This window comes from Petaurus breviceps, unplaced genomic scaffold, assembly GCF_028583685.1.
Source record: "Petaurus breviceps papuanus isolate PSGF00001 unplaced genomic scaffold, PetGlider_PUasm1.0 174, whole genome shotgun sequence".
Lineage (NCBI taxonomy): Eukaryota > Metazoa > Chordata > Mammalia > Diprotodontia > Petauridae > Petaurus > Petaurus breviceps.
The window spans coordinates 20,705,005-20,711,078 of record NW_027185761.1 but is presented as its reverse complement, the minus strand read 5'-3'; the positions used below and the strand labels follow the sequence as shown (position 1 = coordinate 20,711,078).

The 6,074-nt window shown below is 41.4% G+C and overlaps 1 protein-coding gene across 2 annotated transcripts in view; it reads right to left on the bottom strand.

Moving 5' to 3' along the window:
* FGD5 (FYVE, RhoGEF and PH domain containing 5) overlaps positions 1-6,074 on the bottom strand; it is a 187,226-nt gene that overhangs the window by 44,833 nt on the left and 136,319 nt on the right. The window lies entirely within an intron of this gene.

Here is a 6,074-nt window from a genome sequence, read left to right as displayed (position 1 = left end):
AGAGAGAGAGAGAGAGAGAGAGAGAGAAAGAGAGAGAGAGCGCAAATAGTCTGCTTCAATGTTCATTGATACTCCATAGTTCTTTCTCTGGATGAGGTTGGCATTTTCCATCATGAGTCTTTTGGAGTTGTCTTAGATCCTTGCGTTGCTGAGAAGAGCTAAGTCTATCAAAGTTAGTCATTGTGCAATGTGGCTGTTACTGTGTACAATGTTCTGTTGTTTCTGCTCATTTCACTCAGCATCAGTTCATATAAATTTTTACAGGTTTTTCTGAAGTTTGCTTGCTCATTATTTCTTATAGCACAATAGTATTCCATTGCATTCATATATCACAACTTGTTTAGTCATTCCTCCGTTAATGGGCACCCCTCACAAGTTCCAATTCTTAGCCATCACAAAAAGAGCTGCTTAAAATATTTTTGTACATGTGGGTCCTTTTTCCATTTTTGTGATCTCTTTGGGACACAGTTGTATAAGTGGTATTGCTGGGTCAAAGAGTATGCACATTTTTATATAATCCTTTGGGCATAGTTCCAAATTGTATAGCAGCACTTTTTGTAGGAGAAAAGAACTGGGAACAAAGTAGATTCCCATTGGTTGGGGAATGGCCAAACAAATTCTGGCAATGAATATAACTGAATATTACAATGCTGTAAGAAATATTACATATATGAGAAGTATGGGAAGATTTTTATGAATGGATGTAAAGAGAAATCAACAGAACCAGGAAAACAATACACAGTGACTTCAACATTGGAAATGGAAAGAATAACAACAATACAACTTTAATACCATGAAATTATAATGACCCCCAAAGAAGAGATATGAAAAAGCATTCCACCTCATCCTCTGCCCTATGAACTTCTTGGTAGAGGTGGGCAACCATTGGTGTGGAATGTTGGGTAGACATTGTGTCAGACTTTTGGCATGTGTTAGTTTTGCTGAACTCTTTCTCCTCTCTTTTTTATACTTTGTTACAAGGGATTGCTCTGTGGGAGAAGGGGAAAGGAAATGTAGGCAGATATAAAAAACAAAAGATATCTCCCAATAATTTTTTTAAGTATGTAAGAGACAGTGTGGCATAATAATGTCAAGAGTTCTAAAATCAGGATTCAGTTCTGTCACTTAATAGTTATATGACTTTGGGCAACATAATCTTCCTAAATAAAATCTTATATTTATAACTTGATGTTGATCCCCAAATCTCATAATGAATAGACTCAATCTTCCAATACACCCTGTGAAGTATGGCCTGTCTCCCTAAAGGAGCTAAAGCTTAGCTTTAATAAACTTTGGGAAAAAAAAAAAAAGACCGAGTAGTCAACCTCTGTAATGGGCCAGGGTTATCCCTTAGCAGCGGATGACCACTGAGGCTAACCAAGGAGAGGCATTGAGAACAGCCCAGCAAAGAGAGTTTGGAAGCATCAGAGGTTTGGAGTCGGTTGGGGACCAGGCCCAGGGAAGCTCCTGGCAATGCTGCGGTCTCTGTCACCCTTTGGTGAGGGTGCACTGAGAGGGCTACCTACATGTGTGCCTCCAACAACAGCTCCTATGTCTACTCTTCGCACTGCTGGTGGATGAATTTATGAGAGGGTGTGCCCTAAGTTTACAGCGGAGGAGGCATTCTATTGCTCCTTTTCTTATGATTTAATTAAATGCCTTTTCCTTGAACTAATTTCATTCTTTGGAGAACTAGGAAAAGCAAACACATCAGTGGATGCTTCAGGGCTATGTTTGGGGTGGATGTGGGAAGCTTTTTTGGGGGGGCTCCCATATATGAGGGTGTGTCATAGGTCCAATGTCAATGATGTAGGTGAATGCAAAGAAAGTTCCTTCATCATACATGCAGATGACACAAAGCTGGCAGGGTAACTAATTAGCTAAGTGACAAAATGAGAAGTCCCAGGGATCCAACAGATTAAAAAGCTGAAAATTAAAAAAAATTATGTTTACTAGAGATAAATGTTTCCCTGACTTTCTCTGCAACCTCAGGCAAGACTCTTTCCCTTTCTGTGCCTCTTGGTCCCCATCTGTAAAATGGGAATTATGCTGCTGATAAGAAGGGGTCATTACTAATGGAAAACAAAGCTTTGGCTAGAACATACAGAGACCTTGGAATAAGAAACATGCTTTTGGTTCTCTTAACCACAGGGAAATCTGTGGACATTCATTGAGCCCTTTAGTGTTCTTGAGGATTGCTTGGGCTAAGGTCTCTGGAGGTCAAGGATTTATCCCCATTCCAGTGTAAGAGACAAGGACGTCCTCCAGATTGGCCAAGGCCGCAGTGGGGAAAGGTCACCAGCTCCTGACAGGCAGGGAAGGAAGTGGAAATTTCAACAAGTGCCACTGTGTTCTGTTTGAGTGTTCTCTTTCCAAAAGCCACTTTGTGAGCCTGGGGCCTTCCTTGATTTCCTCCCTCCCACCCCCACCTCCAAGCAAGAGGGGCCAGACCCAGTCAGCCCTGCCTGCCCCAGGCCCCCAGGGAGGTTTTCACACTTAGCTGGTTGGCAGAAAGCCTCAGGCTCAGGCAAATTAGTCTAGAGAAACTTCCCTTCAAGGTCTTCTTAGGTAGTGCTGGAGATTCTCAGGTCATGGGGGAGATGGGAAGCAGGGCAGGCAGATAGGTGGGGAGAAAGGAATAAAAGAATAAGGCAAAGGAAGTTCATCTCAGGCCCTTCCAAAGCATAGTTTGGTCTTGGCTCCACCCCAATTCTATAGGCCTCAGTGTCTTTATCTGTAAGTTTCCTTTCAGTTATAAGACTTATTTAAGAATTTCAGGCAGGATCAGGCTAGGGGAGAAGCTATTTCTGGACACAGAAGCATTTGAGCATCCTACTCCAGGATCAGCCCAGTCAAGAAAATCATCAATTTAAGGAAAGTAAGACCCCAGGGTCCGAGTCTTGCTACCAGCATTTCATTGGTGAGGAGGGAAATGGGAAGGTGGTGAGGACAGACCTTTTGGTTTTCCAAGTGCATGATAACAACTAAACCTAGAATAATCTTCCTTCTTTCCATTTCCATAGACACTACCCTACGTTGGGCCCTCATTGCTTATGCCCAGGAGCTTCCTAACCAATTTTCAAGTCTTCTCATTTCTCTCCCTCCCATCCATCCTCCACATGAACCAAGAGTCATTTTCTGAAAGTGGAATGTGAAATAAAAATTATTCTCCTGCTCAAAAAACTTCAATGGCTCCCCACTGCTCATAGATAAAGCACAAATTCCTTCTCTCTGGCTTTCAAGATTCTCTACAATCTGGTCTCATTTTCTTCTTCCATTCATCTCCTACGTTTCTTTGACACAATCCAATTAAACAAACATGAATCACGTTCCTGCAGTATGCAAGACATTGCTTTATTTCTTCCTAACTGGACTATCCCTCATTCTCTGTATATGCCCTGGGCTTGCTTACCTCCATGCTTTTTCTCATGAAGACCTTTCATGAAGACCCAGATCAAATGCCACCTCTTCAATAATCATCTCTGATCTCCTGAAGCCAGATCTCCTTCCCTTAAAACCTCATCACCTTTTAGTACCAGAGGCACCCATGATCTAGTGCAAACTGGACTAGGAGTCTGGGAAAACTTGATCCTGTGCCACTGTGGGCAAGTCACTTACTTTCTCTGATCCTGTTTCCTTGCCTGTAATGTGGGGTAACAATAACCATAGAGGACCTGCTTTGCAAGGTCCTTGTGAGAGGCTCAAATGAAATAATTATGGAAAACACGTGGCAGAGCTTAAAGCAATATAGAAATGTCAATTTCTATAATTATTATTTGTACTCCCCATCTGGCAATTATTGTATTCTGTGATGTGCTTCACCCCTTTGTCTTTGTATCTCATCTCCTCTGCCAGACTGAAAGCTCTTGAGAGCAGAGATCAATAAGGAAGGGAAAGGGTCAGAAAAGTGAAGGAGGGAGACAAGGGATTGGGATAGCTGGGGCAGGGGGGTGGGGTGGAAGAGGTAGAGAGAAGAAGAGATAGGAGATTTGGGGAGAAGAAATACAGAGTAGAGGGGCATGTATGAAAGAAATAGAGAGAGAGGGAGGGGGAGAGGGAGAGAGAGAGAGAGAAGGAAAGAAAGAGAGGAAGGAGAATGAGGAGGTATACAGGAGAGGGGAGAGAGATAAAGAGAAAGAAAGGAGAGGGGAGAGAAAAGAGAAAAAGAGAAGGGGAGGGAGGAAGGGAAGGGGAGAGAGAGAGAGAGAGAGAGAGAGAGAGAGAGAGAGAGAGAGAGAGAAGAGGAGAGGAGAGGATCGTGTATTTTAGAGCTGGAAGGGAATTTAGAGGTCATTAGATCAGAAAAAAAAGGGAGTAGGAAAGAGAGAGGAAGAGGGAGAGACAAAAGACAGAGAACCCTCCTGCAGCATTTGAAATGAAAGCAGATGATGTCATGTAAGGGACAAGCAGAGGTGGAGGTTACAACGTTTCCTGCTTTGAAAACAGACAATTCTGTCCCTGTCTGACCTCCCCTCGTTGGGTTGAGGTTCTCTAAAGGGAGGCGGGGAGGGGGTGGAGGAGGGAATGGGTGAAAAAAGTGGGAAGCGGTATTGGCTCCCAGTTGCAGAAAAAATGAATGAGATATGATGAAATGGTCTAAGGCTATGAACGGCATTTTTCAAAAGAGGAGAGGCAAATTAACGACTTGAAAAGATGTTCATAATTGAAGAGACACAAATTAAAACAATTCTGAAGTTCAACCATAGGCCCATCCAATTGGTGAAAAAGGCATTAAAAACACCAAAATTCAGTACTGGTGAGGTTGGACAAGAACAGTGATGGAATTGTAAGCTTATGGAATCTTTCAGGAGTGAAATTAGACACTATGAAGTAAAAATTACAAAAATGAATCCAGTGATTCCTTGGAAATATACAACTGAAAGTAAGTTAAAAAAAAAAGAGCTATCTGTTCAAAGATGTTTAAAGCATTATTTGTAATTACAAAAGGCTGGAAGTAATTTAACTTCCACCAGTGGGGGAAGGGTTAAATAAATTGAGGCATATGAAGGTAATAAAATGTCATGATGCAATTAAGACCAATAGGTTTGAGGAACGCAAAGGCCTCTGAAAAGACCTTTATGAAGTAATGCAGAGTGAGGAAAGCAGAACAAGGGAAGAATACACATTAACTTTCAACATATTAGAGGAAAAGTGAACGAGGATTAATGGGCAAAGGAATCTGGAAGGAGACTGGGAGAGGCTGGGAAGTTGTTATATTTTACGCATTGAAATGAATTAATTTCAGAGACAGGTAGCCCAGTGAATAGAGTGCTGGGCCACGAGTCAGGAAGACCTGAATTCAGATTCAGCCTCAGGCACTGACTAGCTATATGACCCTGGGCAAGTTACTTAACCTCTGTCTCAGTTTCCACAACTGTAAAATGGGGATTATAACAGAGAAACACCTACCTTGAAGGGCTAGGTGAGAATCAAATGAGATATTTGCAAAGCATTATGTACAGTGCTTGGCACATGGTAAGTGCTGTATGACTATTAGCTATTATTATTGTGTATTCGCATAATAGAAATGCTTACTCTTTCTTCTGTAATTTAAATGTAAATAGTTACTAAGCAAATTTAATTAGTTGTGCTGATGTTCAACATTAAGTTTTTAATAAACTATTTAATTTTAAAAATTAAATAAACAGTTCTACCAACTCAAATCGGCCCCAAGCAGTCTTTCTGGTGATGAATCTTGAAAAAATCCTTAATATCATAGGGGGCACCGCAGATAGAGCCCTAGAACCGGAGTCAGGCAGACCTGAGTTCAAATGCAGCCTTTGCCACTTACTAGCTGTATGGGCAGGTTACTTAACCTCTGTTTATCTCAGTTTCCTCATCTATAAAATGAGAATAATCATGATAGCTACTTATGAGATAATAATCATCTAGCACTTAGCCTAGTGCCCAGCACACAGTAGGCACTATTTAAATGCTTATATGATACACGTCTATTCTCTCTCTCTCTTTCTCTCTCTTTCCATTTTTCTCTCTCTCCTTCCTTCTCTTCCCCTGTCTTTGTCTCTCCTTTCTTTCTTTCTTTCTTTCTTTCTTTCTTTCTTTCTTTCTTTCTT